Source organism: Pipistrellus kuhlii, unplaced genomic scaffold (genome assembly GCF_014108245.1).
Source record: "Pipistrellus kuhlii isolate mPipKuh1 unplaced genomic scaffold, mPipKuh1.p scaffold_m20_p_10, whole genome shotgun sequence".
Lineage (NCBI taxonomy): Eukaryota > Metazoa > Chordata > Mammalia > Chiroptera > Vespertilionidae > Pipistrellus > Pipistrellus kuhlii.
This window is the reverse complement of record NW_023425405.1, coordinates 28,823,818-28,837,203: the sequence shown is the minus strand read 5'-3', so window position 1 is coordinate 28,837,203 and position 13,386 is coordinate 28,823,818.

Here is a 13,386-nt window from a genome sequence, read left to right as displayed (position 1 = left end):
TTTAATTAGGTTAACACTAATAAGCTACATACATCAAGAGGCCGGATGTTATTTGAAGCATTGGGCAATGCCTTGTGGCTCAGGATCAAATGATCTTTAAGGTTTCTTTCAATTTTAAAACTGTGTTGCTTATAATAGTAAGTTACAGATAATTTTCCTGTTTCTTTCCTTCAAGGAGTATATTCATCATCACCTTTTTTAAAAAAAACCTTGCTACCAAGCAGAGATACACACTGCTGTGAACTGTTTTTGCATACGGTAATGAGGTAATGAACTTGACTTACCACATTTCCACTTAAAATGAAACACCTCCTACCTAATCATGGTCATGTGTGTAAATACACATGTACAGAGAAATCAGCAGAAATGTCAGGAAAAGGTCTAGTGTATAAAAACCAAAGTAAATAATCAAATACAAGGCATGTAAAGTTAGACTATAGGACATACATCTAATTTAAATGGATAACATTTATCTTGTTCACTAAATCGGTAAAATGCTGAGGGCTTCACATTTTATTTTTAAAAATAGATGCCCTTTTAGGGTTTTCCTGTTGCTGGGGAAGTGTTCTTTCTGTTGCTAACAGAGAGCTAAATGTTCTTCCTTGAATGGGACGTGTTTGTTTTTATAGATAGGTGTGGTAGAAGGATGAATGAAGGGAGCCATTTTTTTGAAAACTGTGTTTCTATAAGTCAGATGTTTCCTTCTGGATAAATTGACTATTTACCAAAGAATCCTTTGATATAACCATGACATTTGATCATTTGTTTACACCTTATTTTATTCAGTAAACCTTAAATGGGCTAACTATTCAAATTTTAAAGATCAGAGGGTTATAGAATTCATGTTGAAACATCTATTACCACTCAACCTTTAGTGGTTAGGAAGTATAACGAGGATATTGATCATCTTTATGTTTTTGTCTGATATAATTTAGCCTCAAAAGGGACTGCAGTTAGATAAGATCTGGCTTTCCCTTCAAATTTTATGATCAATACAAGCCATCTTGCTCTTCATCTTTATATATTATTGTTTGCACTGTCTAGGCCAGGGGATTGATGAAGGAAATATCACAGGCAAGCAAATCTATACAAATCATTATTGTAGTACATTCTATGCTTAAAACTACAAAAAAAAAAAAAAAAAAACAAACAAACAAAAAACAAAACAAAAAAAAACCATCTGGCTATCTTAAGCTTAAAATAAAAATCACAGAATTATTTCTAATATAATTTTATTCACCTGAAAATAAGTTCTATATTCTCACCATCTTGTGTCAAAATAGTATTGATATCTTAAATATTTATTTATTTTGAAGCTGTGTCTCTGGGTAATTCACTACATTTTTATTTTATGGTTATGCCAGAAATTTTGGGTGCATTGGAACACCATGCTGTGAAAATATAATTGAATTTCTGTCTTCCAAATTTCATTTTGTATTCAGAAGCAAGCTATTATTCTATAAGCCTTTGGCTTTGGGGAAAGAGGGAATATTTCAGAATATTTCTCTGAATCATTTTTGTGGCATGATGATGCTGTGTTGACCTTTCATTTCACTTTCCTAGTCATTTCATTTTCCTCCTGGGCATTGAGGGAGATTACATATCCTGCCTATCTAGGTGGAATAGTGTAACTAGCTCAGATCCATAGAATTTAGCAATTCTCTCTCTCCACCATCCAAGGTGACCGTGGATGCTACCGGTTGAGATAATAGAGACTCAAGATGGGAGGAACCACACAGGAGAATCTGTCCACTAGACCAAAAAAAAAGACTTTTGGAATTTGCATGAGTGGCAAATTCTTTTATTTATTTATTTAATATTTATATACACTGAGTGGCCAGATTATTATAATCTCTGAACACATAATAATCTGGCCACTCAGTGTATATCCTACATAATAAAAGACTAATATGCAAATTGTCCCCTCGACCAGCAGGCAGGTGGTCAACCGCCCATGTCCTCTCTTTCTCCCTGGCCAGGCGGGCTGGACCCCACCCATACATGAATTCATGCACTGGGCCTCTAATTATACATACATACATATATATACATATACATACATACATATATATATATATATATATATATATAGAGAGAGAGAGAGAGAGAGAGAGAGAGAGAGAGAGAGAGGCAGATTATTATGCATTCAGAGATCATAATAATCTGGTCACTCAGTGTATATTCATATATATATATATATATATGAATATACATATACATATTTATTTTATATATATATTTTTTTTCCCCAGAGAAAAAGGGAGAGAGAGAGAGTTAGGAACATCAATGATGAGAGAGATTCATTGATCGGCTGCCTCCTGCATACCCCACAGTGGGGATCAAGCTTGCAACCTGGTAATGTGCTTTAACCATAACCTCCTGGCTCATATGCCAATGCTCAACCACTGAGCCACACTGGCCAGGCTTCTTTTATTATTGTGGGTTGCTGTTATGGCAATTAGCAAGTTATACCCTGAACAAAACACTCTCTAACTCTATTTACCGAGAGCAGAAAGTGTCTAACCTGAGAAATCCTCACCCTCTCTGGCCACGCCCCTCCTTAAGTGATATTACTTGAGTAAATCTCTAATATTTGCACAGCTTTTTAAAAAGAGAACCTCTTTAGGTAGAGGACCAAGATGGTGGTGTAGTTAAATGCCTGTTTTCACCACCTGCCACAATCACATCAAAATTATAACTAAAATACAGAACAATCACCATTCAGAACCGCCTGAAAGCTGCTGAATGGAAGTCCTACAACTGGAGAAGTAAAGAAGAAAGCATATTGAGATTATTAGTAGGAGGGACAGGGGCTGGGAACAGGCTGATCCAACACCTAGCTGTGGTGTTTTGTTTTTGTTTTTTTATTTGGGAGCGATATCTCCTGCTGGGGAGACCTCTCATAAGAAGCAAGGGGACTCAGCCCCACACCAGACCCCCAGCCCAGGGTTCCAGAACTGAAAAGAAAAGTCCCCACAACTTTGGCTATAAAAACCAGCAGGGCCCTAGCCAGTTTGGCTCAGTGGATAGAGCATCAGTCTGAGAACCAAAGGGTCCCAGGTGTGATTCCGGTCAAGGGCATGTACCTCAGTTACAGGCTCCTCTTGGCCCGGGCCCTGGTTTGGGCTTGTGCAGGAGGCAACCAATTAATGTGTTTCTCTCACATTAATATTTCTCCCTGTCTTTCCTGCTCTCTAAAATCATTGGAAAACTATTCTTGGTAAAGATTAAAAACAAATAGACAAACAAACAAACAAAAAAACTTATAGGGTCCCAGTACATCTGAGCTCCAGCACTGCGTGGCATTGGGGAACTAGGGACACAGGGGAAGGAACAAGACATTGGGGCAGGAACTCGAGGGCAGTTTTCTCTCAGATGGAGGTGCTCTCAGAGGTCATTGTTCCTGCGCTGGGACTTCCCCCATTGCAGAGCTGAAGCACTATGCTGTGACTGGCAGCCAAATCTGAGTTTTCATCAGTTTGGCTCTCACTCTTCCTCCCACTCTGATGATTCCTTGAGACCCACCCCTTCCAACTTGCAGCCTCACCCAAGCTGTTTGCAGCAGCTGTTCTATGTGAATGGCCTGTCCTGGCTCAGGCTTCAGACTTTCCTAAAATCTCTTAAACAGGCAGCTGCTGGTGTCAGCATGCCCCATACCTATCAATAAGAGGCCTAAGACCTGGCACTAGCACCAGCCTGCCTTGCTTCACAGCTTGGCCTTGCCTGGGCACTTCCAAGCCCAATGCAGATATCAGCCATTGGCAGATTGCTCTGTAGCTTGTGCTCTGTAACTTGTGACTGCCTTTGCATCTCCCAAGAGGTCCCAGAGCCAGTGCACCCAGTGGACAGCTTGAGACCATACCAGATAACAACTCTACACATCCACAAGGGACACACTCAAGGGGCAGACTCAGTGAGCACCAAAGCCCCACTGAAGCAAGTCCTGCTCCATAGGTATATCCTCCACAGCAGTTCTTTCACTGTTGTCACAGCTTGTCCTCACAGCCAATTGGCCTGGAGGTCAACTCCTCCCAGTGACACCAAGAGCAATCAAGGTTCAACTACAAGATTATGCACACAGCCCACCTACTAGTAGAGTGCCCAGCTCAGGTGAATGGGGAGGCAGAGCCACTGGGATCTATAGGACACCTACTACACAAGGCCACTTTACCAATTCCAGGAGACATAGCAGCTCTACCTAATATGTAGAAACAATCATAGGAAAGCAGCCAAAATGTGGAGACAAAGAAACATGAAATGAAAGAATGGAAGAAATTGCCAGAAAGAGAAATAAATGAAATAGAAGCAAGCAAACTACTGGATATAGAGTTCAAAACAATGGTTATAAGGTTGCTCAAGGATCTAATGAGAGATCTAAAAAACTCAAAGAGAGCTTCAAGGAACTTAATAAGACTTTCAAGGATCTCAGTGAGAATTTCAAGACATGAAACTGGACCAGTCAGAAATTAAGCATTCACTAATTGTAATAAAGAATAATTTACAGGGATACAACAGTAGAGTTGAGAATTTTGAGAATCAAATCAACAATTTGGAATAGCGAAAGCAAAAAATATCAAATCAGAAGAGCAAAAAGAAAAAAGAATCCAAAAATACGAAGATAATGTTAAGGCCCTCTTAACTTCAAGCATACCAACATTTGCATTATGGGGGCTCCAGAAGGAGAAGAGAGAGAGCAAGATATTGAAAACCTGTTTGAAGAAATAATGACAGAAAACTTACCCTACCTAGTGAAAGAAATAGACTTACAAGTCCAGGAAGCCCAGAGTCCCAATCAAGAGGAACCCAAAGAGGCCCTCACCAAGACACATCATAATTAAAATGCCAAGGGTTAAAGGCAAAGAGAGAATCTTAAAAGCAGAAAGAGAAAACTAATTATTTACCTACATGACTGTCAGTTGATTTCTCAACAGAAACTTTGCAAGCTAGAAGGGAGTGGCAAGAAATATTCAAATGATAAATATCAAGGACCTACAACCAAGATTACCAAGCAAAGCTATCATTAAGAATTGAAGGTCAGATAAAGAGCTTCACAGACAAGAAAAGGCTAAAGGAGTACATCACTACCAAATCAGTATTATATAAAATGTTAAAGGGTATTCTTTTTCTAAAATTATTTTTATTTTTTATTTCAGAGAGGAAAAAGAGGGAGAGATAGAAATATCAATGATGAGAGAGAATCATTGATCAGCTGCCTTCTGCACTCCCCCATACTGGGGATTGAGCCCACAATCCAGCATGTGCCCTTAACTGAAATCCAACCTGGGACCCTTCAGTCTGGAGGCTGAAACTCTATCCACTGAGTTAAACTAGCTAGGGTTTTATTTAAGAAGCGAAAGAAAAAGAAGATGAAGACTAAGAAGAAAAAGGAGAGATTAAAAAAAGAAGAACAATAAAATAGCAATAAATACATATCTATCAGCAATCCCATATAATAAAAAGCTAATATACAAATTGTCCCCTTGACTGGGAGTTCAACTAGGGGGCTGGCTGGTCAACCTCCTATGTTTCCTCCCCGCAGCCGGCCTGGCTGATTCGTCCCGTGCATGAATTTATGCATTGGGCCTCCAGTTAAATCTAAAAATCAAAATAAATGAACAAGAAATCTAATGAAAAATAAACTGATGAATAAAATAGAATCAAAGGCATGGAAACATGGAACAGACTGACAAATCTCAGAGGGAAAACATGGAGGAGGGGCTGGAAAAGATTAAAGATCTTATATGCATACATGCATTACCTATGGACACAGACAGTAAGGTGGTGAAGGCCAGGGGCAGGTGGGAACAGGATGGAATGGGGTGAGGGGGGTAGATAAGAGGGACATCTGTAATACTTTCACCAAAAAGATTTTTTTTTTAAATAAAAGAGAACCACTTTAATAAATCATGGCCTGAGTGTTACAGATTAGATACACATGCACACACACACACACACACACACACACACACTCACAGAGCACCTAAATATTTCTGGGGTAGGTAACAGGCTAAAGATCTCATTTCATCCAGTGAACTCAGAGAAGAAAACTAGGGAAATTAATGGAATAGGAAAAAGAGTGAATAAGACAGGCATGAACCAGAATCAAGGACCAGTTACTCTGAAAATCCTGAGCCTTTCTAAAATGTAATAGTCATTACCCAGGGAAGGGCCCAAATTGGGAACTAAGGAGGGAGTACCATCAGCTGTTTGGCTCAGGAATTTCTGATCACCTGGACTGTGGGCAGGTTTTGCCCTGGGGATGTCTTAAAAGTGCTCCTCACCTCTGATGGAGAGAATAACCCACACTCAACAGTCCACTCAGGAACAAGACAACGGTTTATAAAACTCCTCCTCTGTGCCAGGTACATTGAATATCCGGTTATCTTTAATCCTCATAGTAAGTATTTTTAATCCCACTTTTAAAATGAGGAAATTAATGCTCAAATTGCTCAATTTTTCTAAGAGTTCTCTGCTAATAAATTGCAAATCAATTTGAGTCTAGACTTTCCTGACTTGAAACTCACCTTTTTTTCTTCCTACTATTCCTCCCACAAGCTCAGCCTCAGACCTAGGAGTTAATCTACTTTTTTGAATAGACAATAAAAGTTTATCGCTTTTCCCCAAGCATTTCCTGCTTTTTACAGTCCAGATCTCATGAGGGTCTCTTGAAATAAACTGTCATGATGACTTGTTTTTCCTGTTTACCTTTTTGCCTCCCTACCCCCACATCTCATATAAGGAAAGAGTATGAGTCCAATAATTTCATGATTTCTTCTGTTTATTTGTCAAAATCTAAACATAGTTCTATTCTGATGTAAATACATTTTACCTATCATGATTGCAAAATGCTCATCTCACATATTTATTTAATTTTTCTCCTTGATTGACATATTATACATACAACCAGTCTTACAGAGTCCACTCAAGGCATCTTTATCATTGACGTCAATATGACGTCATATTCCTGCCTCATGCCTATTGGCCTTTGCTTCAGGCCATGCCTATAACTGTATCCCAAGGTCTCTGTTCTATTTCATTCTGCTTCCCTTTCCATGTGAGCTGCCAGCTGTAGCGGTTCTATTCTCCTTTACTTTCCTCCCTCAGAGGGCTATGCTTTTCTCTTTTTCTATACCAATTGCATCTGCCACTCCTCATCTGCTTTCGATGTTGATAAGTCTAGCATTAATCAAATCTTCCTCTTTCTCATTTAGGCTAACCCACAGTCCCTCAAGTATCCTCTGTGACCATGGTTACAGGTGGCTTCTGAGCCTCATTAGAGTAAAAAGGGATGATCCTGTGATCTGTAATCACCAAAAAGAACAAACCACCACCTACAGACGGTACACCAACTTCAACAGCAGGCCTATATTGTTGCAGCACTTGGACACTTACGAGAAGTTAAGTCCAGAGTTAATTGCAAAATCTTCCATTTTTGACATTGCAGACAAGTCATGTAGATTTATTTTCATTACTTCATTATTTTCAGGCAATTCTGATAATTTTTCTCCTGAGCTCCAGACTATCTTTTTCTTGTTTGTTAGTCTCACTCATTATTTCTTTTCTTTGAACCAATTCCTTAGAAACACGTTTGGTGTACTATAGCTCACATAATATGTTTTTCTTTGCTCATATTGAGAGATGAAGACACTGAAAATGTATATTGAGAAAACTGATACATTTTCACAACTGCGCAATGTTTAAAAGTAACACATCTATACTCAACATAGCATCAAAGATAAAATAAATACTTAATGACGCTATTGTTACATGGTTTTCAACTTAATTTGTTCAGCAATTACTCTCATTTATCCATTGCTTTATTGTTTAAAGCACATAAGAATTTGGGTCACCAGAAAGCCAACAAGCACATGCTTCTGAATTCAATGCCAAATACATAAAGTAAAAATATCAAAAGCATTTTTCACTGTTATTTCCTTTATGCCTATTTCTTAACCAAGTCATATTCAATATTCACTGAAAGACAGCAGTGTATCTGAGATAAACAGCATTTCCTAGTGTTCACTGTCCCACTTTATCTAGTATAGTTTTTTAGAAGATTATTAAAGCGTGAAAGAGATTCTGATAGAGTTTATAATGTGAAGAAATGGAAGTCAGATTTTAATCACGCACATGAATGAAGGAGCAGAAAAGGCTTTCAGAGATTCAGCATTTGCTTCCTTTTCTAACTAAAATATAAAGCTTATGGAAATTACACTTTTTGTAAGTGTGATAAAATAACCTCTCAATCATTTGCACTAATAACAGAGATGAGTGGATTTGAAAAATCCAAAATGGTGAATAATCTAAAACTTGCCAAGCTGTAAAGTAAAGCCATTCAAATTTGAGTGTATCTAATGCTGAATATCTAGCTAGCTCTATTTATTGAGCATATTGTTTTAGATAAATCATACTGATGCCATGGCAGAACCTTGATTTCACATGTCAGCTCTCTATATTACAATAACTTCAAGTTATTATTTCTTAACTGTCTTTTCTTCACAGGAATCATGCAAATGATCACTAGTGGGATACTGGAGCTGGTTCAGACTGGCTCATGAGCTAGGGCAATCATTAACATTGTTGGAATTTTACTAGCCAATTTTCAGATATAGTTGTTATTAAAAGTTAAAGTCTATAAACTTATAATAAATAAGTAATATATAAAACAAAAGAATTATTATAAATAATCAGATTCTTCACTTTCTAGTTATTTTACTGCTTTTTACTATTATCTGTTTTTGAGATGATGGTTATAGTAAAACTAGGGGCCCAATGCATGAATTTGTGCATCTTGAAAGGAATTGTGGGCCATGAGGCTGTGTTAGGCACAGGGGCGGGTCTTGGCCATCCTCCAAGCCCCCTCAGGCCTCTCCCGCCATAGTCCCTTGTCCCTTATCTGCTGGCAGCCCTGTTCCCACCACCACAGCTTCCACATGCTGAAGGCACAGGCCCTGCTCACACCTGCTGACGGCACAGAGTGATTGGAGCCAGCACCAGCAGTGGGTGTGAGTGGGGCTGGAGTTGGCAGCAGGTGTGAGTTCCGGGTGGGATCATGGCATGTGGGAGCAAAGAAGTTTTAGTAACTATCAGAGGCTTGTCCTGATGACAGTGACTGGCGCCCTGCCCTGCCTTGATCTGCCTCCCCCCCTGCACATCTCCCGCTCCCGCCCATTCATCTGCTCTACCATCCCACCACAGCCAATGCCCACCATGTTCTGCACATGCCCCCTGTGGTCAGCGTACGTCATAGCAACTGGTTGTTTGGTTGTTCCGCCATTTGGTCTATTTGCATAAGTAGCCTTTTATTATATAAAATACCATTTTGCATAGTAGTCTTTTATTATATAGCACATGTGTGCTAGTTCACATCTCTTCCAGACTTTTTGTTTGGTGATATGGTGTTGGTAGCTTAAATGAGCTCTGGTGGCAGTATTTATACCATGGAAATTGAAAAATATTACAAACCAATGCTTGAATTTTTTCTTGTTGATTTTCTAGAGTTAAGAAAATGATCAGGAATATATCAATAATTTATTTTAAATTGAAAAGGCATCATGGCTAATTGTTACATTGTGAATAATACCAAAATATTTCAGAATTATCCTTCGAGGGTTAAAAAAAAAATACCCAATTCAGCAAGAAGTTTCTCACACCATTAACACATGAATGAAGTTCTAACATCTTCATTGTTAATGAAGAAGTAAATATCAACCAACTTTCAAGTTAATCAAAAACTTATGTTAATTGCAACCATCATTTAGCTAGGATATAAGAGTTCAAAAGTATGCCCTAGCTGGTTTGACTCAGTGGATAGAGCATTGGCCTGTGGACCAAAGGGTCCCAGGTTCAATTTGGGTCAAGGGAATTGAACCTGTACCTCAGTTATAGGCCGGCTCCTCCCTGGTCAGGCACTTGCTGGGGGCAACCAATCGATATGATTCTCTCACCTCAATATTTCTCTCTGTCTTTCCCTAAAAACAAAATCAATGGAAAAAAACATCCTCAGAGGAAGATATAAAAAAACTTAAAAGCATTAGAAGATAATCAATTGGCTATATGCAAATATTTAATATTATATTAATATTATATTATTTTAATAAATTGTGTGCCACTCATTCTTTATATCAGTAAAATCTCTAATAATTTTATATGCATCTATAAACAGTTGCATATACTATTTTTCCAGAGAGCTAGTTTACCAGCTCACCACTGTCTACCACATACTCCCTCACATAGCCTCAATTTACCTATTGGTTGTCAGCTTATTCCCCTCTCCTCTGTTTCACATTCGATTGGTCAAGACTTGAAAAAGTTCTCAGGTAAGATTGAAAAAGGTAATTCCTTGGCCCTTATCTCTATTGTCTTAGATTTTTGATGCAGGGACTCATGGGTGTTGGTTATAGTATTTAAGGTGATCTATCTTATTTTTTTTTTTTAGTTACAGATTCTGTTTCCCTTGCCACAGAGGTGGCCATGGAATTTGGACTTGATTAGTTTCAGCAACTGATTAGTGGATCAACAGTGACCTAAGCAGAGATAGAAACCTTCTCTGACTGTGGTACCTGGATACCCAAGAATATTGTCTTTCCTACATTTGCTAAGCAGGATCTGCTGCCAGGTATGTTCTATATCACATGAAGAAGGTATCTCTGCCACAGGAGAAAATGAAATTAATGTGCCACGCAAAGTATAGATCATCAGAAAAGAGCAGCAGATAGAGAATGTTAAGTTCCTAGATCCACGTCTTCTGGGAATATACGTATTGTTTCCTATAGCCATTTATTCATTTTTGTGTGTAATTCAACATCTTTCCAGCTACGTGGACCACTATATTTATCTTTGCTTTAAGAGAGCATGAGCTGTTTTTCCCCATACTTGCAATATTAAAGTCTTAATGACACAGTTAATGGACAGGCTTCAAGTCTGCAAAATGCCTGAAATTGTATGCAAGATTTTATGTGTTTGTGTTTAAGTGCAGAAATAAGGTTCATAAGGTTCCCGCAGAGTTGCAAAGAGACCTATAAACTCACAAAAGCTGACTTAAGTTCATGTGAATCAAAATAAACTAAACAGATAGCTCTCTGTGTCAGAATTTGCTGAGCACATACCACGCCAACTGGGAGATTGTTACAGTCACCTAAGTAGGAATTCGAGTCTGTCTTTGCCTGGTGTTTTTAACCTAGATTTTTAAGGTTTCTTAAGAGTTGTGAATCCCAAAGGCACTTAATTTTTATTTAATTCCCTTCTTGTTACTTTCTTCACATCCTAGCCTATTTGTATATGTGTGATATTGTTAGCATATTTCTCAAGAGAGGCTCTAAAATGGGAATCATTTGTTAGTCACTTGACTTATAAAGCTTCAAGGAAGATGAACATCTAATAAGAAGCAAGTATTTATGTTTTATCAAAACTTTAAAAGGAATCTATCTTTAGGAATAACTTTCAAGGAAATAATACCAGGCATTAAATTTAAGTTTGATAAATACATCTCACATATTTTAAGATTAAAATGCAACATGAGTCTATGTTAAAGGATCAGTTATAGGGTAGGAGGAATCTTTATTGGACAAATTAAAACTGGACTCAATAGGAATGAGAGGACAGTGAAATGTTGGCAACCCATCTTACTCTCTTGTGATGTTAGCTATCACGTGAAACATAATTGTACTTGATAAAAAGCAAAATAAAGTGTTCCCAATACTATGCATTCAACACCTTTTACTTCAGGAAAAGCTAAAGCAATTTCAGAAGATGATTTTTGTCTAAAAAGTAATTTATTGCTTGGATAAGCATGAAACAGAAGGCTGTGCAGGTTCTGCTTACAGAACCGAAGCAATATTTTGTGAAGGTTTTGGTTGATTGTGCCTATTGCACCATAAATAAATTATTTAAATCTCATTTAAAATATAATGGACATGATAAAGTAATGCAGTCAAGATGTCTTTAGAAAATAAATGTTTTAAAAATAAAATGTGGTATATTTAAGTTTCTAATAAAAATAACCCACTTGTATTCACAGTCAATAGAAAATATAAATATCCTGACAAGGTTGAAATGAATAAACAATCTAAGGCTTATACTGAATACAATTAGACTAAGATATCAGGTTAATTGCTAAGTCTAGTAATGAGAGTTTAGGAGCGAAAAAGATCAAATTTACAACAGTTAGACTTTACTTTTATTGGACTTTATTGTTGCTTCTCTAAATCATATAAACCATCAAATTACCAGTTGAGAATTATGCACAGAAGGAAATTCTAGTCTTGGTCCTAAGGCTTCTGGATATTATACTATTTATTGTGTAGGTGGGCTAGTGTGACCTTTAAGGTTAACTCACATTTTTGGAATCCATATTTTTTTCTATAAATTATCTTCACAAATACTTCTTTTTTAAAAAATATATTTTTATTGATTTTTTACAGAGAGGAGGGGAGAGAGATAGAGAGCTAGAAATATCGATGAGAGAGAAACACTGACCAGCTGCCTCTTGCACACCCCCTATTGGGGATGTGCCCGCAACCAATGTACATGCCCCTGACCAGAATCAAACCTGGGACGTTTCTATCACTGAGCCAAACTGGTTTCGGCTTCACAAGTACTTCTTAAGATACCGGCTATAATATTAATCCAAACATGAGTACACATAGATTGATAGATAAGCATGATATGGAAAGCTATAAAAACCCTGATCACCAAACTGAAATATTTTTCCATCCTTTCATATACAGCTTAAAGAAAGGTTTGGGTACGATAAGATGAAAAATTGGCCCCTGGATGTTTAGGACTACAGAACTCAGACTTTCATTATAATAGAAGTGACATGGCTCTAGGTATTCAGCACCAAGAAGAAAAAGTTTGATGCAAAGAAATCTAGTTTGGGACAAGAACTATATGACGTGACTTGTTATTCTTTATCATGTGCTTATCAACATCAACATCATTTCATTTCATTTCAATTTTGATGTCTTACCTTGACCTCAAAAATAGTAACTTTATCCCACACTAAACAAAATGCTGTAAAACTGAACTTGACACCTATTCTAAATGACATGGAGATGGAGTTGAAAAATCAAAAATAAATAACCAATAGATCCATGTAATAATTCCTCACCAAAGATATATAGGTACTAAGGAGCATATAAAGCACCACCCACTCACCCGTACATAGCTCCAATAAAGAGTTAGGATATTTTCACCTTTATGCTATCAGGGAGAAAATTAGGAGTGGATGATATTCACAGTCCATTGACATGCTTAATACACATACCCTGTGAAGTGTAGAGAAACTATCAAAAAATAAATTATGAACAGAGTTCCAAATATTTAGGAAGTTAATATATTTCAGAAGAGTAATGATCAAATACCATTTCCCATTTCATACAAGTT